General features: G+C 38.2%; 1 protein-coding gene and 1 long non-coding RNA gene across 14 annotated transcripts in view; one reads left to right on the forward strand and one right to left on the reverse strand.

The window, feature by feature from the left end:
• The window catches only part of LOC122551560 (solute carrier family 40 member 1-like), a 56,394-nt gene extending 36,687 nt beyond the window's left edge, over nucleotides 1-19,707 (reverse strand). For 3 of the 12 annotated variants that reach the window (XM_043693634.1, XM_043693635.1, XM_043693620.1), the window contains exons 1-5: nucleotides 19,582-19,666; nucleotides 11,379-11,464; nucleotides 10,599-10,667; nucleotides 10,153-10,220; nucleotides 8,874-8,981 (exon numbers count right to left, since the gene is read on the reverse strand). The gene's annotated coding sequence lies outside the window, so the exon portion shown is untranslated. Of the gene's footprint in view, nucleotides 1-8,873; nucleotides 8,982-10,152; nucleotides 10,258-10,598; nucleotides 10,668-11,378; nucleotides 11,465-13,238; nucleotides 13,344-15,812; nucleotides 15,829-19,581 lie in introns of those variants that run through there. The other 9 variants (XM_043693626.1, XM_043693622.1, XM_043693623.1 and 6 more) reach the window with 9 other exon arrangements.
• On the forward strand, nucleotides 3-7,317 carry LOC122551561. 2 transcript variants are annotated; one of them, XR_006312136.1, is made up of 4 exons: nucleotides 3-337; nucleotides 1,305-1,358; nucleotides 3,072-3,172; nucleotides 5,493-7,317. It is a non-coding gene; the product is annotated as an uncharacterized LOC122551561 (long non-coding RNA). The 2 variants fall into 2 exon arrangements; XR_006312137.1 differs by lacking the exon at nucleotides 1,305-1,358 and having other exon boundaries at nucleotides 5,493-7,316.
• Nucleotides 19,708-23,088: the final 3,381 nt, after the last annotated feature.

Consider the following 23,088-nt stretch of genomic DNA (forward strand, 5'->3'; position numbering starts at 1 on the left):
ATAGACCCATGCATGACCTTTTACTGTCAGCGTCAAACAGTCAGGGCAAACCGAGTTACCAGAGTTTAAATACTGAGCATAAGTGCCTAGTTACTTAATTTTGATGAGACTATGGCCTCAGAACCATGAAAACTACTCACGCATATCGCCAGAAGTTAGTTTCAGGTCATTTAGACTGAGACTGGGTTCAAAAAGAATGTGCATATGATAGGCCAAGTCTAGGCTTTAGAAAGAGTACGGAAGAGATTTATCTGGATATTACCACAGATGAAAGACTTCGGTTACGAGATGTTGGAATGGTGAACCAAGTTCTGTTCAGAACAGAGGAGTTTTAGAGGTACCAGTGTGCTTTTGAAGAGTTTTGTTGAGTTTTAAAAGTTAGAAAAGTCTGTTCCTTCTGGTGGAATGGGTCAATACCAGGGGTTGTAGATTTAAAATACTTGAAAAGGTTTAGAGGGAAAACTGGAATATTTTAATTGAGACTTGTTGGGATTTGGAGTGTTATGTTGAAGAGATGACAGCAATTGATTACATAAATTATTTTAAAAAGTTGAATATTGAGGATTGGAAGGCTGCAGTCAGAAAACAAGTATGTCTAAACACAACTACTTATTCAAACAGCCAACAAAGACAACAAAAGCTGGATGGCCTCTTAGTGTACTGTGAGTTTCTATGAAATATCTAATAACTAATTTTTATTCTTTAGAAAAATTCTGAAGGATTTTGGGAGGGTTGATGTAGAGAATGTGATTTTGTAAATGTAGTGTAAAACTAGGGTCATAGATACAACACTTATAAATAAATTCAACTGGATTGTAGAAAAAGCTTCTCTACTTAAAAGAATGGCAAAAAAGTGGAACAAGAAGTAGTTGAGTCAAATAGCATAGGTATAATTACGGTGGAGTTAGATTGGCATGAGACCATATGCAATAGAAGGATATAATGACTGGAATACAGTAGCTAACAAGGCTGGTGGAGATTGCTGTCAGCTGACTGGACTGAACAACTACTTTTTGTGCTGAGCACTCAATTTAACAAGAGCTGAAATAATGCTACTCAGCTTTAGTCATAAGCACCTGTTACTTTAACAAAGGTATTGGCATGTTATTCAGTTTAATGAAAGGCTTTACTAAACAAGTGAACAGAAGATTTTTATTTGCACTGAAGATTGTGTTCAGGACCCAGTCAACTCTCTTGAGCACAAAAGCTAGTCTAACACTCCAGTGCAGTATTGAGGAAATGCTGTACTATTGGGTGGGTGGGCAGCATCTTTTAAATCATGTGCTAAACCCATTTATCCTTAGGAGTACATAAAAGATCACATTTTCGCCAGAGGCTTCTATTTTGAACAAAAGCAGGTGAGCTCTCCTCAGTGTTCTTGTCAATACTTATTCCTTAATCAATATCCCAAAAGAAACAGATGATTTGATCATTATCACATTACAGCTTGAGACCATGCTGGCAACAAATTCTCTGCCATGTTACAATACAACAGTGACTACTCTTCAAAAACTGTTTTATTAATTGTAAAATATTTAGAAATCATGAAGTCATAAATGCAAGCTATTTCCTTCCTCCTCAAATATCATTACTTTGATCTTCTAAATTAATTAAATGTTGGATGTCAAAAATTACCCAAGCAACTTAAGAAGAAATGTTTGAGATTTAGATATTTTGATGTGAAGCAGTTATTGGTGTTTGAGTACAAGTTGCTGATTACAGTATGATTTAAATTTTGTTTAGATTTCAAAAAATTCCTTTCTTATGATTATATGTAGTTGACATTTTGTTATACACAAAATACTGTCAGTGCATTCCCACAAGGACAGTTTAAATTTACAGATGCAACATTTCCCAGAGTATAACTGGTACAATGGGGCTTTTATCCTATTTTGTTCTGTCTGCTTTGATGCTGGCTGCTTCATTTCTGCATTCAGGAATGTTTCTGCATGTTGCAGTCTCTCAATGGATACAGTCTAATTGGGTGATTAAAGTTAAAAATCACAACACCAGGTTACGGTCCAACAGGTTTAATTGGAAGCACTAGCTTTCGGAGCGTTATTCCTTCTTCAGGTTGATGTGGAGTACACTATTGTAAGACACAGAATTTATAGCAAAAGTTTACAGTGTGATGTAACTGAAATTATACATTGAAAAATATTTTGATTGTTTGTTAAGTCTCTCTCATCTGTTAGAATGACCAAGAAGTAAAACTAACACAGTCATTCTAACAGATGAGAGACTTAACAATCAAAATATTTTTCAATGTATAATTTCAGTTACATCACACTGCAAACTTTTGCAATAAATTCTGCGTCTTACAATTGTGTACTCCACAACTAGCTGATAAAGGAGCAGCACTCCGAAAGCTAGTGCTTCCAATTAAACCTGTTGGACTATAACCTCCTACACCAGCATCTCCAAATCATAACTGGCTGATGTAATGCCAGGATTCCTAATTTGGGGAACGCAAGTGCAGGTAACATATTCCTCCATTTCAGTGCAAACAAGAAGCACAAAACGTTTGCTGAAAAATGAGACTTGCTATGAAAATTTTTTTCTTACACTCATCATGACAGATGCAGGAATGCCCAATTTCAAAAGAAACAACAAGTTGTATTGAAAGAGTGGCATGGTGGCTCAGTGGTTAGCACTGCAGCCACACAGCACCACGGACCGGTTCGATTCCAGCCTCTGGCAACTGTCTTTGTGGAGTTTGCACATTCTCCCTGTGTCTGCATGGGTTTTCTCCGGTTTCCTCCCACAATCCAAAAATGTGCAGGTTAGATGGATTTGCCATGCTAAATTGCCCATAATGTTAGGTGCATTAGTTAAGGGAAACATAAAGAAATAAGAGAATGAGTCAAGGTGGATTACTCTTCAGAGGGTCAGTGTGGACTGGCTAGGCCGAAGGGCCTGTTTCCACACTGTAGAGATTCTAAGTTCTAAGAAGAGAATGGTGATTGGTTGAGAAAGAATACACTGGCTTTTGTTGCTTCCTTTGAAATTTCACTTTTTTTATGTAAGTGCAAGACAAAGAGTTTTGACAGCATGTATTTTTTTTTAATCAGCACTACCCATGTTTTGTCATACTACGTGACTATAAGCATGAAGTTGCAAAATGGGCCCTTTCAGTGGTATTATTTAAAAAGACCAGGAAACTAAATTCAAGGTAAGGTTTCTTTTAGAAGTGTTTATATTGTAATGTATCTGGAAGTACTTAAGCGTTTCTGGAAGTGTATTCGTGGAGTTGTTAGTGTTGCCACATCCTCAGGGAGCCAGCAGAATAAATCATCTATCCACCCAAGACTGCGACAGATATGGGTTCAGCAATTGAAGTGCCATCAGGTGTGCTGCATGACAGGAGCTGGAACATATGTTAAAAAAAGGGCAAGCTCTGAGTTCTACCCTTTGCTAGGTTAGAGCCACACTCCTCCATGCTCCTTGGCAATGACATAAGACTGTTTGCCAGGTCACCAAAGCACCCAGAAACTAGGTGTGAATGCCCATCAGCTTTCTCCTTTATTTTGCAAGAAGGCGAGTTCTGTTCAGCAGTCCTGATCTTTCACCTCACCTTCTGATGAACTGACAACTAAATTATCCTTCGCCCCTGTCCTGTTTGCAGGCTATTCAAGCCCAGATTTCTCACCATTTGCTGATTCCAACTTTGTACTAGCCTTGAAGTATCAGAATCTGAGTTGGTGACTGATGATTATGTCAATTGGTAGGCCTCTTTCTCAGTACTGTGCATATTAATGTGGTGAGATTAGGTAATAATGGCATGCTAATCTATGTAAATAGATACAAATAAGCCTTTTGACACTCAAGCAAGATTTTCATTTTGACATTCAAACCTGGCTCGGGAATCAAACATTTTTCTCCCCCAAGAATCTCATTTCTGGCAACATCAACCAATTTTTCCAAATGACTTGCCAACATCCATTTTCTTCCGGGGCTGGGAAGAACTCATCATCACAACACACCTTCTTATCTCTGTGCTGTCTGTGAATTTAGCTATCATGCCTTCACACACCTAAAACTCATTGATGTAAATTATAACGCATTAAGCCCCAGCACCTCGTGTGTCACTCTACTTGTCATATCCTGCCAATCTGAAAAAGACCAATGCCTAAGTCTATGGTTCTACACCCATTCCAGCCTTCCTTCTTTTACAGGTGTGCTTCTAAAATTTTTATTTGATGTTTCTTGTTAATTTAATTTTATAGCCTATTTGTCTTCCTAATTTTTTTACACTTTTCTTCTAATTTCTTCACAGTCATTCTTATCATGCAGCTCCTCTGCTGTATTTGTGCACAACGTAAGCTTCTTTCCTAACTCTCAATTGTTGCCTCATATCTTTACTGATTCACTTGAAACAAATAATGGGGTTAACGTTAGAGACTGAAACGCTGTTTAGTTCACTTAGGTTGCTTTATTTTGTCTATGACCTCAGATGTAATTCCAAGAGAAAAATGGAAAGATCAACTTCAGCACTGAAAGCTTCATCTGCTGTCTTAGTTGGAGAAACACTGTCACTTGTCATACATAAGAATATGGGAACATGTGTTTTACTAAGTTAGATCTTAGACAATTCCTCCTTCTGACTAATTGAGATGAAAATATCCTTAAAATAGATTGTATCAGTATCTATTTTGCTGATCTTAATGAAGATAACTTAAAAATAATTCTGATTTTAATGGCAGGAACTGTAAAATGATAGTGGCAAAAATAATTCAGTACATGACCAATTTATCTTATCAAAACTCTTAAATTTCAATTGATCAAACAAAATGATTTGAATCATATGCTGCTACACCTATGGAAGAATTAATCTCGTAACAGTGAAGTAGTTACCCATGGAATATATAATTATGCCTCCCTGATGCAATACATTCTGGGAAGGAACTCATTACTGCAGCTGTTTACTATAATATTCGAGCACCACAGAACATTTCATAGATTCAAGAAAGAAGAAATGTTTATTTGCCTATCATATTTTGACAGTTTTACTTAAAACTGAAAAGTACATGTTGAAAATTAGATAATCAAGAATACACACAATAAAATTTTATTTTAGTCGCTAAAAATAAATTCTTCCCAACTGAGTATTTTCACAATGATCTAATGCTGAAATTTCCTTCTCAAATAGTTTGGCATCTATAAAATTCCATTGGAGGTCTCATCGATAATACTGTAACTGTTGGGCTTTGTTGAGCAGATCTCACCAGAAAGTCAAGCTTAAAGTGGTTCTTCCATATAAAGGAAAAAGTCCTATGAAAATAGCATAGTCAACTTTGAGCTAACAGAATTCTACACTAACAAATTCTGTAATATTAAATAGTAAAAGTACATTCCATTCACGTTTTAAAGAATAAAGTACTTGAACTACTTGAATGGCCAAGTGAGTTTATCTTATATATATATAGTTAACACAACTAAGTCTGCTTTCAGCCAATTAATACTTTTTCTTGAAATTTTTTCTTCAATCACAGAACATGTGAAGCCAGCTTTTATTACACATTCCTAACTGCCCTTGAGAAATTGGCAGTGAGCCACCTGACTCTCTGCACTCCAAGTTGTGTGGATACAACCTGACTGAAAGAGTTCCAGGATTCTGACCCTGCAATGATGAAGATGCAACGATATACGGCCATGTCAGAAGTGTGACTTGCAAAGCAACTTTCAGGTGGGTTCTTTATTTAAACTCCTCCACTCCACCCCATATGTGCACACACACACACACCCTACTGCTCTTTCCTTTCAAGTAATGGTCACAGGTTTGGGGGTTGCTGTCAAAAAAAAGCCTTGATGAGCTACATAAACATAATCAGATGGTATTCATTACAGCTAGTATATGCCATGACTGGGAGAATTAAGGTTTAAGGAGGTGGCTGGGGTGCTTAGCAAGCAGAATGTCTTAGCTCTATCTTAAGTGATGGTAAGCTTCTTCAGTGTTAGTGAAGGTGCACTCATCCACATAAATGGAGAATATTCCATCACACTCCTGACTTGATCCTTATAGATGGTAAGCTTTGGGGAGTCAGATAGTGAGCCATTGCTTCAGAATTCCCAGTCTCTGGCTTGCTCTTGTATCCTCTGTACTTGTATGGCTGGGTCAGTTTCTGGACCGTCTCAAACTCCTCCCTACCCTCCTAGACCTTTCCATTTCTATCTCGGGTGACCGAATCGACATGGAAACAAAATTTGGATCAGTTTCTAGTCAATGGTGATACCCAGAATGTTTACGGTGGGCGGCTCAATGGTGATAATTTCCCTAGTTTCCTAACTGTCAGTGGTAGAGCAGAACGTTGCAACAGTGGGGACAGTGAAAACAGTGTTGTACTGCATTCAAGAGCATGTAACACAAACAGCAATCAGTAGGAAATTGCAGAGCTCGTCTGCATTGTTTGCTTATTCCATTTTATGCAAGCTGGAAAAACTTCAAAGAGAAACATAAATTGAGCCAAAAGTATTGAGATCACAGATAATTTTCAAACTCTTAAACAAAACTTAAACAAGGAATTAGCAAGGCTAAAAGGGGTCATGTAATGTCCTTGACATGTAAGATTAAGGAGGCATTTTATACATCTACTAGGAACAAGAGGGAAAGGAGAGGCCCACTCAAGGATAAAGGAGGGAACTTATGCATGGAGAAAGTGGGTGAGGTCCTTAAAGAGTACGTCACATCAGTATTCACAAGGAGAAAGATGGATGATGGTAAGGTTACAGAGGAGTATGTTGAAAATCTAGGGCATGTCAATATTAAGGAGGAGGTTGTGTTGGGTGGTCTTCTAAAACATTAAGGTAAGTCCCAGGACCTGATGTAATCTATCCCAGAATAGCACTTTTGATACGTCCTTGGTGTTAATGCCACCAGTTCTGAATGTGTCTATCACATGTTGAATCAGCTAATGGGATGATGCAATTTCAGAAGAGTATTCTACAACAATCCTCGGATTTTAAAGGTACATTTTAAATGATTCAGTTGCATATCCTAAACTCATTGTGTGCAGCCCAGTCTAGTATGGTGACCAGCTTATTTCTGACACAGAAGGAGCCTATAGACGATATGTGCCACACTGTACACATTTCTAGACTTCTGTTTGCATAAGTAGGACATTGTAGTCCAATGCAGCTAAGCAATGTAATTTCTGGATGATACAAATGGTCATGCCTAATGTATTTACAAAATCAACTTGTTTTTTTTAAAAGAAAGGGGATATCATAGAATCCCAACTGTGTGGAAGTAGGACACTCGGCCCGAGTCCACCGACCCTCTGAACAGCATCCTACCTAGAGGCACCCTAAACCTGTCACCCTGCATTTCCCATGCCTAACCCACCTAGCAAAGAGGCAATTTAGCATGGCCAATCCATCTAACCTGCACATCTTTGGATTGTGGGAGGAAACTTGAGCGCCCAGAGGAAACCCCACAGACACAGGAAGAATGTGCAAACCCCACACAGACAGTCGGCCGAGGGTGAAATCGAACCAGGATCCCTGGCACTGTAAGGCAGCAGTGCTAATCACAAAACCACCGTGCCACCCGGCATTGTAACTCAAATCAATGTGGACAAAGTTGCTCCTTTAACAAGGTTATGTTGTCCTTGTTTTTTTTTTCGGAGAGGTCGTAGAAGACACACTCTGAAAAATCTAAGTTGATAGGTTTTAGGGCCAGTTTGATTATAGCTAACAGATACTGCCTCAGGCAACAGGTTTTCAAGTCTTTGAAAAAGAAAACTTCTCTGTAGCAGGGGAGTGGCCAGTTCTCCCAGCTCAGCTTTTCTCTGGTTTTGTTTGGTTTGGTTTTTAGCAGTAGAATTTAAAAAAAAAGCTGCTGGACCCAAAGAAGCAGGTCCAGGCTGGTGTTCTCTGATTTATCTCCTGGAAGACCCTGTGTTTGATTTTACCTTTTGTGCCAAGGAGTGTTTATGGGGATTGTTGCAAGTGTTTGGAATAGCATCATTAAGTTGGGACAATCTGTTGGGTTTTTGGATAGGTTAAGTTATTCTGTATTCTGTTCTCTTTTGTTTGTGTTTCATTCGGTAATCTTATAAATAAATCCTGTTTTGTTTAAAACTCAGTGGTTTGACCAGCTGCATCCATCCTGGAATGTCCACTTTACACGTGCTTAAAACAAGTAGCAAAGTTAGGGTCTGGGCCACTTGCTTGAAATGTTTTGAGGGGGTCTGGCCTGGTCCATAACAAATTTCAGCTGTTCAAGATGTTACAGATGGTCATGAGCTTTCTCTACAGATGCCATTAATGTTCTGTGTCTCTCAGCATTCTGTAGAACTGGCAGCTTTGCTGTATGATACTGACAACTGATAATGGATACATATTTATAGAAGTTTATAAAATCATGAGGGGCATGGATAGGTCTTTTCCATAGGTAGGGGAGTCCAAAACTGGAGGGCATAGGATTAAGGTGGGCGGGGAAAGATTTAAAAGGGACCTAAGGGGCAACTTTTTCATGCAAAGGGTGATACATTGATTGAACAAACTGCCAAAGGAAGTAGTAGAGGCTGGTACAGTTAAAACATTTAAAAGATAGGATGGGTTTATGAATAGGAAGGGTTTAAGAGGGATATGGGCCAAATACTGGCAAATGGGACAAGGTTAATTTAGGATATCTGGTGGACATGGACGATTTGGACAGATGGGACTGTTTCCATGCTGTAAACCTCTATTATAACCAGACCAGCTTTATTCATCTTATGCGAACAGGCAGTGGATTACTCATCATTTAACAAGTGAAGGCTCCTCCATTTCATCTGCGGATATATGCAATAAAAATCAGCAAAGCCCATAACATACGGTACCAGCCTGCCTTCAAGCAGCAGATGTCATATTATCCTTGTTCAGTAACTCACTGTGTTAAATCATTAGATTCAGTAATGCTCTCCTAGCTGGCATCAGCTTTAAGTGATGTGAAGTGACATCTCTGACTACTGAATTCTTCCTCTAAGCTTGTGATCTTTCTGGAGAAAATAAATACACGGTAAGTATTTGGCCACTTATGCATAATACCAATTTAAGACATATAACTACAATTTGAGAATATGAATTCAGTTTTAAAAATCTGGAAAGAGAATAATTCCTTTCAATAGAAATGACATCATAACTGCAGAGTTGTTGTCAAAGTTCAACAATTCCTTCTAGGAATGGGCAATAATTACTGGTCTTATTGGGAACAGCCACATTCTGAGAAATATTTTCTAAGTAAAAGTATTTGTTCTGAAAAGAAAGGAAATGAAAATAATTGCCACAGTAAATTTATGTGATCAACATGTTATAAAGCGGGCGTATTATTATTTTCGCAAACTTCCATACGTAATATAGTTTATGTCACCTATTAGGCAATGATGCCCACATTGGTCTGCTTTTTGAAGACAAGGAATTTAGATGTTGACAATCCCAAGACAATGGTGTCTTTTAAAGGGTACTTTGTGTAAAGAATAGCACTCCTTATTTGAAATACAATTTCGCAGAGGAAACACGAGTTACAGAACACATTTATAATTGTGGATCTAGAAGAATGAGACGCAAGATGTCATGCAGGTTGAAGATGGAGAAGGAGTAAACACCATATGTACTCAAATCTAATTATGTAGAGAAAGAATTAGCTGTTCATAAACATAATATTTTCTTTGTAACAATTATGAAAAATATTAACATATTCCACTTGTGGAAAGTTACAGGGTAAATTCAACTAAATGCAAAGCTATGTTGAGTAATATAGCTAATTGCTCCAAGTTCTTTGTATCGATATTTCTACCAATGTTAGATAATTGGCACTCAGAAAAAATACAGCAATGTAAAATAATTGGCACGCATACCATTATATGGCAATGCAAGAAACATAAATCAACCTCATTGTCTATTTGTATACTTTTCTATACATCAGATATACTTCTCCACATATCTTTCCAAATTCTTGGGATTGTTGAGAAAGTGGCCTGAGAGTTATACTTTCACAACGTTTGAGTAAAGTGAGTTTCTGCTGATCCACAAAGGGAAGCTGGCTGTCAATCATCTTTTGAGCCTCAGCAATAAAGTTACTTTTCCATATATTGTTCCCTCCATTAACATTCTCTAATTTGTGCTCTTCAGCTAAATTTGTAAACGTTTTAAGTTATTCATTGAACCTACCTCATTTTTAAGGAGTAGTTTTCATTTGATTCACACCCATCTTTTATGACTATTCAATTATCCATTAGCTGTAACACAGAATGTGCAGGATGTGTACTGTGGTTGCTTGAGATACAACAACAAAAAATTAATATACAAAGGTGGAGCACAGAGACACTTGATAAGTGTTGGGTTATTTTGCAAACAGCACATTTTTTTAAAATGTTGTTTACATTTGGTATAGCAAATCTGCCTTAGCATGATCTCCAACAGCCTGCAAGTTATTTAAGCACTTACATGGACTATGCACATAAGAGGATGTTTATTCAATCACAAAATTACAAAAGCCTGTATGTGATTGTTGAATTTACAGAAGCAGCTCATTGGAGATAACTGCAAAGTAAACTTTGACACAAAAAAAGCACCACTGTTAAGGGCAGATTATTGTCAGAAATAACACAACTAACCTGTGACAATATAGAGCCAATAACATGGTATTATACTGTATCCATCCATTCCAGGCACTGCAAGTGGCTCTGTGGAAATACCGGATAAAACAACATTAGCTTTCAAGTCTTCATTTTTAACACTCTAGGCATTATTACCCATAGGAGAAATAGTGTTCACTCATTACTGAAACAGGGAAGACCATCAAATCTCAAAGAAATAGTCTTAACTGTTAGCACATTGCCTTATTGGATAGACTAACTATACAGATGTCATGAAGAGATCTGAGGTTTAATTAATAATCCCAGAAAGGTTCACCTTCAGTCTAAATACCCACAACACTGTGCAGATTTTGCAGGGGAATTAATTAAAAATTGTCGATGTCTGCCATTCTTACCCTTCTGAAACTAGGCACAAGTTTGAGAAAGTGGGCAGTCAGAGAAGTTACAATCTGTTACTTAAGGCTCCGACATTGCCTGTGTTCTGGTGTGCACCCCAACCCAGACTTGTCAATCCTTAAATCAGCAAGACTTCAACTTCCCAGCTCCCACACTGCCATGGGAAACTCCTTAAAAATTCACACCTCAAGTGTAACTGGTGTTCTCAGAGTGATGTGATTAATGATAAAAAGACTTGTCCCTGAAAAACTAATTTTATTAAGTAATCAGTGTTTTTAATCAAACACCTTTTTAGTGACTTTTTAAAACAAACATTTTCACAATATTCTGGCTTTCATCCTCACCTCAATCTTTCACTTGCTCCATTTTAAAAGTGGTTTTATTTTACTGTTGTTTGTTTACCTGCGAAAATTCCTTTGTGATTACTTGATTGGACAGTCTAGTGTTATCACGCCTGGTACATGCTGTAAGTTTCCTGTTAAAAAAAACTGTAATCAATTGCAATACCAACACAAGATGACAGAGCTGAAATTTTCACTAGAAAGCTTGGGGAATTCTCACTATAGAGAGGGTTTTATCTCTCAGTGATGCTTACTTCGAGGTCAGCAAACTGCTAACTCAGGGCCATGAAATAATGGCCTTGGGTCCTTCCAAATACCCATCCATTGCAATCAAGTACAATAAGCACCCAGGTGTCCACAGATAGCATTTTTACCAATGTCAAACATTGAATTTGGATGAGGAAGGCACTTGTGTGTGATCATAATATTTTACTTAAATATTACTAATATGACTTTAGAATATTTAATAACAGTTTGTAGGTGTACTATTGCAGTCCTGTTACATGGATTTAGTTGTAAAGATGAGGCGGTGGCTCAGTGGTTAGCACTGCTGCCTTGCAGTGCCAGAGACTCTGGTTCAATTCCAGCCTCAGACAACTGTCTGTGTAGAGTTTGCACATCTTCCCTCCGGGTGGGTTTCCTCTGGGAGCTCCAGTCTCCTCCTGCAGTCCAAAACTGTACAGATTAAGTGGACTGGCTGTGCTAAATTGCCCATTGTATCCAGAAATATGCAAACTAAGTGGATTAGCTATGGAAAATGCAGGGTGACAAGGAGATGGTGGGATGCTTTTCAGAGGGTTGGTGTAGACTTGATAGGTCAAATGGCTTACTTCCACAGTGTAGGGGTTCTGCATTATAAAGTATCGCACATTCAGCCTAAAATAGCATAACTGTGTCAGTGATTTTGCTAGTATATTTATTAAACCTTTACCCTTTGCAGAAAGTAGGGTGGTTGATTATAATTGAGGAGTGTTTGGATATTTTACAAACACAAGCATTTTTGAAATGCTTTTTGTACTTGTTCCAGAAAATCTGCTGTTCTAATGACCTCCAACAACCCAGTCTAAGACACATTCCAGATTTTTCTGCAAGTCATTTAAGCATAAATGTGAACAATGCACATTCACAAAATTACAAAAGCCTGTATATGATGGTTGAGGGTGCAGGAGCACCTTATCAGTAATGACAGCAAAGTGAACTGTGGCAAGAACAAAAAGATGTGTCCCTATTAAGAATAGACTACTGTCAGCAATTTACTTTCTCTGATGAACAATTAATTCAACTTTTAATAAGTTTTGCTTTTAAAATTAAAGTTACTTGATTGAAAGATCTTCGCTGAAACCAAGATAGTAATAAATCAAGTTTTTTTTTACCAATGCTCTGACATTACAAAGCAATCTTATTCCAGATCATCCCTTGATACTCAGCCCTCAACATTCTTGTGATGTGGTTTTATCACTGAAAATGAAGTCATTAGACAGCTGCCTCTAGTTCTTTATCATGCCTGTGGAAAAATCAATCCAATTATTTCCACTTCACTGATGTTTCCCAATAGATCTGTTATTTTATTACTTTCAAATAATTATCCAATGCCCTTTCTAAATTATGAACTTGCTTCCACTGCCCATTTAGGCAATACATTTGAGATCATAACGTAATGAGAAACAAATTTCTTCATGTTGCCTGTAGTTCTTTTGTCTAACACCCTAAAATAATGTCCTCCGGTTTCCAAACAATCTAGCACTGCAAATAGAATAAATAGGGAGAAGCTATCAAAACTATTCATAATTTTTCAGCTTACTCCCTTCCCATTTTTGAAGAATACAATTTATAATCCTTCTGCCCTCTGACACTACCAATCGGAAGACTGTTGCCAGAGCTTCCATAATTTCCACCTTGCTTCCATAAGTAGGATGCTTACCAATTCGACAGGTGCCTTTTTGATTCTGGCCAACCCAAGTTATTTTCATCCTATTCAATATTTCTGCCAACTCCTCCTTTACTGTTGAGTAGGCAGCATCCTTTACTGAATGAAAACAATTGCAAAACGTGCTTTTAGTCCAACTCCAAGCCATGGCCTCCACAACAAGATTTCTTTTTTGATCCCTAATTGGCACTGCTCCCTTTTACTATATATATGTTTATAAAAGATTATTGATTTCCCTTCTATATAACCTCTAATACTGTCTAATAACTTCTTACAAATCCTTTAAGAACATCTTTGTATTTGCTGTATTTAGCAATTTTTCATCTGCTTGTATTGGTCCAATACATGAGATCTCTTTTTTTGGTCTTCCAGAAAAGTCTAGCTTTGAATATACTTCCCTTCTTGTTTTCAGAATATATCTACTCTGTACCCTCACCCCAGAGAAAAGACCTTGTCTATTTATCCTATCCATGTCCCTCATGATTTTATAAACCTCTAAGATCACCCCTCAGCCTCTGATGCTCCAGGGGAAACAGCCCTAGCCTATTCAGCCTCTCCCTATAGCTCAAATCCTCCAATCCTGGCAACATTCTTGTAAATCTTTTCTGAACCCTTTCAAGTTCCTACCCTACTGTTCTTAGAATACTGAATGGACTCTCAAACTCTTAACACTCACTAGTACCTGTGTTTTTGTTTTTGCTGCTGTTTACCTATTATTTACTTATCTATGCTCCCTAACTCTGTGATCTGTCTGTATTGTTCACGAGACAAAGCTTTTCACTGTGCCTAGGTACACGTGACAATAGATTCAATTCAATTCAATTAAATAAGTTAGAACATGAGAGAAACTAATTAGAAATATTTTTAAAATGGCAAGTATTTCTATAGATATCTAAAAAGGAAAATTTTAAGTAAAGCGAGTGTTGGAGGGTCAGAATGGGGAGCTTCTAATCCATAGTAAAGAAATGGCAGGTGTAATGAGTATATATTTTGCTTCTCTCATTGTTATAGAGGATACAAAAAAAATCCAGTAATATTTGTGAATCAGAAGGTTGAAGGAAGACAAGAACCTGATAAAATTATTATACGAGTGGGGTTTTGCTAGGGCGTGTGCTGGGCTCTCCACTTCCTACAGTTTATATCCATGGAGATTAGGATGAGGGGACCGAAGTCTTGGTGGCTAAATTTGCAGGTGACACAAACTTGAGTAGGAAGGTATGTTGTGAAGACGATATATGAAGTATTCAGATGGATATAGACAGTTTTAATGAGTCAGCAAAAATCTGGCAGATGAAGTATAATGTGGGAAAATATGAAGTTATTCATTTTGGCAAGAAGAATTTTAAAAACATATTATTTAAATGGAGAACTATGGCACAGTACTGAATTGCAGAAGAATTTTGGTGTTCTAGTGCATGAGTCACTAAGCATTATTTGCAAGTACAGCAAGAGATTAAGACAGCTAATGGAATGCTATCCTTTAATATTAGAGGAAATGCATATTAAATGTAAGGGTGTTATATTTCAGTTATATAGGACATTGGCAAGAGCAAATATTGAATATGTGTACAGTTTTGGTTTCCTTACTTAAGGCTGTAAATGAATGAAGACATTTCAGAGTATGTATACCAAATTGATATCTGAAATGAGTGGATCGTCTTCTGAGGAAATATTGGACTAACTTGGCCCAATTGGAATTTAGAAGAGTGAGGGGCTACTTGATTGGAGTTTATAAGACTGAATGGTCTAGAAAAGATGGATATGGAAATTATTACTATTTTAGTGGGTGAGTCCAGGACTAGAAGATGTATTTTAAAATTAAGGATTTAGGACAGAAATGAAGTGAATTTTTTTTTAATCTGAGTTGTGTGACTTTGGAACTTTATGCTTCAGAACATGGTGGAGGCAGGGTCTTTGAACATCTTTAGGGCTGAGGTACATAAAACTCTTGTTTGACAAGGGAATCAAATATTATCTGGAATGGATGGAAATGTGGAATTTGGAACACAAACAGATCAGTCATGACATTACTGAATGGCAGAGCAGGTTTGAAGTGTTGAATTGCCTATTTCTTCTCCTAATTCATTTGTATGTACTAACAGCATAACAATCAAGGACTGCAGCGGTTCAAGAAAGCAGCTTACTACCACTAACTCAAGGGCAATTAGGAATGGGCAATAAATGCTAACACACTAATTTGCATAATGAATAAAACAAAAGATGCATTACTGGGCTTTCACTGGCTGTTCAGCCAGCAGGAGACCCCCATTGTCTGCATACTATACCATAGCATGGGTGCCATTTATACCACACCCCAAAAACATTACTTGAAGTGATAACAAAACTCATGATCTTCCACAATAATTTGAACTGCAATTATACCTCATCTCCATGCCAAGAACTGCTAAATAATTTTGAAAACTATTAGTGGAGTTTAGTGACAGGATCTGTAGAAACTGTGCAGAAATCACATAAATGGTGAGGAATACAATTTCTCCAAAGTTTCCATTGAAGTTGAACCTGGAGATCAGAAGAGCCCTTGTGGAAATTCAACGTCTAAATACCTACCTTACATTGGCACGTCTTAGTGTCTTTAATATCTGAACTTTTTAAAGAAAATTGCGATCAATATAAATTATATGCATTAGTGAAAGAATACATATAAAAGTCACATTTGCAGTTTTTACAGAGAGTATTAGAAATTATGCCATTTGTCGAGATTTCCTTTCATAGAAACTAGGAGCAGGACGTGGCTTTTCAGCCTTTTGAGCCTGCTCTGTCATTCATTATGATCGTGAATGTTTCTCTAGCTCAACGCCATATTTCTGCTTTCTATCAATATCCTTGATGCCTTTAATATCTAAAAAAAATTATCATTTTCTGAGGAACTGTTTCATTCAAATGTTAACAGGGTTTATATGCCAATCCAGTTTGACCACAATACATGAAATTATTAGAAGTTTGACTTGACTACCCAGATGATAGTGAACCAGATGATGGGCATTACTAAAGTCATTTAATGGAATCATAATAAGTTTGAGTTCCTAACATCCAGTGTCTCATAGATAAATGGTCAAACTTCAGACCGTGAAATTGTTTCAATTTCCTGCTGAAAATTTCATTTCACCGTTAAAGCTTGAACTTCATATTGGTATAAGAGAATATAATTAGTTACTTATTGGTTGTGATCAAGTCAAGGTGCAATACTTGATAATGCATTAAACTAGAAGCAGTGACTGAGAAGATACTGCATAAATCAGTGCACTGAAATGCTGTGGACTGGTGTTAATGTATGACAAATATTAAACAACATAAATTATTACCTCAGACTGCACCTGGAGGTTGTGTTTGGGGAAGTGACTCAGCAAGTGTTACATTGTCCAAAAAAAGAATGCAGGACAGGACCTATAGTGCAGGGAAGGGAATGAACAAGGAAGAGGGGTTCATGTTCTGAAATTGTTAAAGTCAGTGTTGAGTCCTGAGGCTGTTAAGGTGCCAAGGTAGAAAATGAGATGTTTTCGTGTAGATTGTATCGAGCCTCACTGGAGCACTGCCATAGGCCTGAGGCAGAAGTCTGTGCAACTTTGAACTGTGGGAGGAAACTGGAGCACCCAGCAGAAACCCATGTAGACACAAGGAGAACATGTAAATTCCACACACATACTGTGAGTAAGGTTGGAATTGAACTCTGGTTCCTAATGCTGTGAGGCAGCAATGCTCACCATTGAGTCACTGTGCCCATTATCACATTGCTGTTTATGGGAGCTTGTGCGTAAACTGACGGCTGTGTTTCATCCACTGCAATATTGACTAATCTTCAAAAGTACTTTGTTGACTCTGAAGTGTTTTGGAATGCCGTGTATGTGTGAAAAACACGAGATAATTACAGGTCCTTTTTATATCTGTCAACACGAGTCCATAAAAGTGTGACAGCTCTCTCTTGCCAGTTAAAGAAAGTCATTGAGAAGATGCAGGAAATTTTGAATGGGAAAGATGAGTAGCCAGAAATCATTATCTATGTGGAAACCAATGGCATAGGAAGGAAAAGAATTCAGGTGCTATGGTCAGAATTTCATAAGCTCAGGAGAAAGTTATAAAATAGCATCTCCAAGGTAGCAATCTTTGGATTACTTGCAGTGTCAAACAGGACAAAGTGTAAAGGTTCAGTCGGATAAAAACAGATCAACCAATGACTGGAAACACTCTTTGAAGTTCAAATTCATAGGATATTCGTACAAATTTTTGGGCTAACAGAAATCTGTTCAGTATGAACATTTTACACCTTGAAAGAATTAGAATAATGGTTCTTGCTAATGGTTAACGTTTAAGACCAATTTAGCAGAAAGATGAGCACAGCATGGGACATTTTCAGAAGAAAAATAAGATTCACAAATGGCTGGGAGACATGAATAACATTTAAGAATAGTTCAGAAATAGATGAGATTAAATGAAGTCAAAGCAAGGCAGACAATGATGAGTGCCAACACGTAAGACACATAGCCATGAATGGGCTATGAAGATAAGAATTTGTCAACCACAGATAACCTGGGATTATATTATTGCGGCAATAAAAGACATGCCTTAAAGAAGAGGAGAATTTGGGATCTTAAATGTTCCTGGCTACACGTAGGTCAGGAAAAACAGGAAAAGAGAAAGAAGAATGTGCCAGCATTAATTATCAAAGAAACTGCAATAGATTGGTACAAAGAGAAAAGGGGAGGAATTCCTGAATTGTCTTTAAAAATAAACTCAAAAGCTGAAGGCAAAATACTGGATCTGGTTCTGGGGAGTAAAGTTCAGCATGTTTCAGTGGGAGAAACCTTTAGGAAATAATGATCATACTTTCACAAGTTTTAGAATTGTTAAGCAAAAGGACAAAGACCAATACTGTATAATTAAATACTTAATTTGAAGAGTGCTCAATTCAAATATGATCTGGTATGGGTAAATTTGAATCAAACCAAAGTGTCTGTTTCCATGCTGTACATCTCTATGACTGTATTACTTGGAAAACCATAGTTTCATTAGAGATAGTCAGCATGCTTTGAGAGGGGCAGCTCATGCCTCACAAACCTTTGAGGATGTAACGAAATACGTTGATGAAGATAGAGCAGTGGATGTGGTGTACATGGATTTTAGCAAGTCGTTTGATAAGGTTCCCCATGGTAGGGTCAATCAGAAAGTAAGGAGACATGGGACACAGGGAAATCTGGCTGTCAGGATACAGAATTGGCTGGCTCATAGAACACAGAGGATGGTAGTAGATGGAAAGTATTCGGCCTGGAGCTAGGTGACCAGTGGTGTTCCACAGGGATCAGTTCTGGTACCTCTTCTCTTTGTGATTTTTATAAATGACTTGGATGAGGAAGTGGAAGGGTAGGTTCATAAATTTGTTGACTACACGAAGGTTGGTGGGTTGGTGGATATTATGGAGGGCTGGTGTAGGTTGCAGTGGGACATCAACAGGATGCAGAGCTGGGCTGATAAGTGGCAGATGGAGTTCAACCTAGAAAATTGTGAAATGATTCATTTTGGATGGTCAAACATGAATGCAGAATACAGGGATAAAGGGAGGATTCTTGGCAGTGTGGAGGAACAGAGAGATCTAGGGGTCCATGTCGTTAGATCCTTCAAGGCTGCCACCCAAGTTGATAGAGTTGTTAAAAAGACATATCGTGAGTTGGCTTTCATTAGCATGGGGTTTGGGTTTAAGAGCCATGAGGTTGTGCTGCAGCTCCAGAGAGCCCTGGTTAGACCACACTTGGAATATAGCGTTCAGTTCTAGAAATCATAGAATCCTTATGGCTGGAACAAGTGCACACAGACCCTCTGAAGAGTTACCCAATCAGACACATTCCCCTACTACTCTACATTTACCCCTGACTAATGCCCCTAACCTACACACCCTGAACACTATAGGCAATTTAGCATGGCCAATTCACTAATCTGCACATTTTTGGACTGTGGGAAGAAACCTGAGCACCCAGAGGAAATCCCCACAGACACAGGGAGAATGTACAAACTCCACACTGTGCCACTATGCTGCCCTGTCTGGTCGCCTCTTTATAGGAAAGATGTGAAAGAGAGGGTACAGAGCAGATTTACCAGAATGCTGCCTGAGCTGGAGGGCATATCTTCTGAAATAAGGCTGAGGGAGCTAGGAATTTTCTCATTGGAGCGAAGAAGGATAAGAGGTGACTTGATAGAGGTGTACAAGATGATGAGAGGTACAGATAGAGTGGAAAGCCAGAGACTTCTTCATAGGGTGGAAATGCCTTTCGTTGCCTACAAGCAACACTGTCAAAATAATTACTTAATAGATCTAGCTTCCTTTTACCTGCCAGGGATGTCAGGCAATGAGTTAGTAACAGAGTCCTTCTTATCTTGGGAGATGTGCAGCCTCCTCGAATAATGTTATTGACTGACTCACTTCTTCTGAGTGGATTGGTTGGTCATCTCCCTTAAAAATAAAAGTGGGAAGGTTTAAAATAGCTTTTGTTTGGGTTTCAAATGTTTAAAGTTTTCAGTTTCCATCTTTCTAAACCCAATGTGTTAGGATCTAAAACTATCCTTGGGTTTCTTTATCCATTGTTGCTCTGTTGAACTTTTCTTTTGAGCAAGCCGATCATGTGGTATCAGGACAGAACTGAAACCTTTTGGAAAGGCCAAGTGTTTCAGCAAGCAGTATCAAAAGCTTGTCTGATCTTTTCTTGAAAATTGCAAGAAAGAAGCCAAAGTGAGATGACAATGGGATGTGGTTTAAATTTATTTTATCAAAGTAGCTCATAGCAGAAAATTCTGTAAACATAATTTTTAATACCCCAAGAAGTATTTTAACTGACAAACTTTCATATGACTACAGTAGAAGCTATGACCAATATAAAATGTAATGGCCAAAGGCTGACAATCAGGATTGAAAGGTGGAAGCATACTGAAGTGATTAGGAGAAACAAGGTGGGTAAAAGTAGGAAAGACAACAGCAGGATGTCACAGCTTAGTTCACAAAGGACATGCAGAACTGTTTGCGAGAGACTAGAACTTTATCTGTGGCAGCCATGAGCAAAGGAATCAGAAGACAGAGCTACAGGTGGAAGCACATAAAGTGATGGGTGGATCATTACAAAAGAACAGTAAGGGAGAACTGGGATTGGTAATGTGGGGGTAAGTTCTTGTAGGACCAGCAAGCATGGACCAAGGGGTGCGATGAATAAAGAAGGTATCTTGAGAGAATGGAGCACCCCTGATTGCAGAGAAGGCTACAACAGCCCAGTTATGGAGTATACGAGTGCAAGCCGGAGGTACCAGTTAACGGAACATAAAGGAGCTGGTTACCTTGAGGAAGCAAAAAAGTTTAAAAATTAAAGTAAAAACATTTAAATAAAAAGTTACATCACGTAACTGAAACACAAAAAAACAAAATTAAAAAACACATCAGAAAATCATAAGTGATGTCAATTGTAAATTATTACCTTAGGCAGTTGCAATATTAAATATTAACAATTATTAAACAAGAAATTGTGACAGTCGAAGATGATTTAATTGGATAAAACATCCAAGTTTTCAGTCAGAGATGTGTAAAATAAGCAACATATAAAACACGGTTTATGATTGCTTAAATTGTTTCTTAGCTGATGAAAGATACTGATTAAGCAATCTTTAAATGATAACATGTTTAGACCTGGTGAGGGCTGCACCCATAAATTCCTTCGAATGTCATGTAAATTCATTAATTTCTGGTCTGTACTTGCCGAATTGTATTAAGCATAATGTACTAGCTTTCTGATCTAGTAAGCAAGTTTGTGTGGGTGTCCAATTATATTACCCTTTTTATTTAAATGCAGATCAACCTGAAACTACCAGTCTAATCAAGTGTGCATTTGTCTTCATCGATCAGCGCATTCAGTATAAGAGTTGGGACATCATGTTGCAGCCGTACAGGACATTGGTGAGGCCATTTATGGAGTACTACATACAGTTCTGATTGTTCTACCATAGTAAGGATATTATTAAATTGGTAAAGGTTCAGAAAAGGTTTACAAGGATGTCACCGGGACTGGAGGGTTTAAGTTAAAAGGAGAGGCTAGATTGGCTGGGGCTTTTTACCCTCATGCATAGGAGGTTAAGAGGTGACCTTACAGAGGTTTATAAAATCATGAGGGGCATAAATAAGGTGAATAGCAAAGGCCTTTTCCCTAAGGTAGGAAAATTCAAAACTAGAGGTTATAGGTTTAAAGCAAGAGGGTAAAGATTTAAAAGGGACCTGAGGGGCAACTTTTTAACACAGCGGGTAGTGCATGTAAGGAATGAACTGCCAGAGAGAGTAGTAGAGGTGTGTACAATTACAACATTTAAAAAACATTTGAAAAGGTACATGAATAGGAAAGGTTTAAAGGGAAATGGGCCAAATGCAGGCAAATGGAACTAGTTTGGTTTGGGAAACCTGGTCAGCATGGACATGTGGGAATGAAGAGTCTGTTTCCGGTGTATGACTCTGAGACAGCACAAAATCCAAACTGCTTGCAGTAGTTTTTTTTAATCCTTTCCTTGGATGTGGATGTCACGAGCAGGGCCAGCATTTGTTTCCCATCCCCAATTACTGAAGGTGGTGGTGGGTGATCAGCTGCTTTCTTGAACTGTTGCAGTTCATTTGGTATGGTACACCAAGACTGCTGTTCGAGTTCCAAGTCAGGATAGTAAGTTTGGAATGGGACATACAGGTAGTGGTGTTCCCAAGCATCTGCTCCTAGTCTTTCCAAATGGTTACGGGGGTGGGTTTCCAAAGTGCTGTTGAAGGAGACTTGGCAAGTTGCTGCTGTGCATCATGCATATCGTACTCATTGCTGCAACTGTGTGACAGTGATGGAGTGAGTGAACGTGGGGTGCCAAAATGAAGGAATTGCTCTGTAATTGCATTCTGCTAGCAAGATGCCTCTTAAACATTGCCTATTGCCTCCCCTCCTACTGCCACCACTGACAGCGCATTCCAGGCACTTACCTTTCTGTATAAAAAAACCTGGCTCTCTCATCTTTTTTTTTAAGTGTTTCTCCTTTTAACTTAAACCTATGTGCCCGAGTAATTGACATTTCAACCCTCGTATAAAGACTTGACTATCCACTCTCTCTATGCCTCTCATAATTTTTTAAACTTCTATCAGGTCATGCCTCATCCTTTAATGTTCAAGTGAAAACAAACAAACTTTATCCTGTCTCTCCTCACAGCTGATAGCCTCCAAACTAGGCAACATCCTGGTAAATCTTTTCTCTACCCTGTCCAAAGCTTCCACAATCTTCTAGTAGTGTGGCAAACAGAACTGTTTGCAATATTCCATGTGTGGCCTGCACACGACCTACCAATTTTTATACTCTATGCCCCAACCAATGAAATCTGCCATTAAAAGTATAATTCCCTCCTGCATCAACACACATGTTGCTGGATTAAACTCTATTTGCCAGTTCTCCACCCAAGTCTCTAGCCTATACCCTGGTGTATCCTCTGGCAGTCCTCCTCATTATTCATGGCACCCCAATCTTTGTGTTGTCTGCAATCTTACTAATCAGGCCACTGACATTCTCCTCCAAAACATTTACATATATTACAGACAGGAGGCATTCCACCCTGATCCCTGCAGAACACAACCGGTCACAGATCTTCATTTGAAAAAGACCCTTCCACTGCTACACTATGTCTATGACTGAGCCAGTTCACCATCTTACCAGTTCACCATAAATCCCATATGACTTCACCTTTTGTATCAGCCTGCCATGACGGACCCTGTCAAAAGCCTTCCTAAAGTCTGAATAGACATCTATCACCCTGTCCTCATCAATCATCTTTGTGGGGGGG

Source organism: Chiloscyllium plagiosum, chromosome 7 (genome assembly GCF_004010195.1).
Source record: "Chiloscyllium plagiosum isolate BGI_BamShark_2017 chromosome 7, ASM401019v2, whole genome shotgun sequence".
NCBI lineage: Eukaryota > Metazoa > Chordata > Chondrichthyes > Orectolobiformes > Hemiscylliidae > Chiloscyllium > Chiloscyllium plagiosum.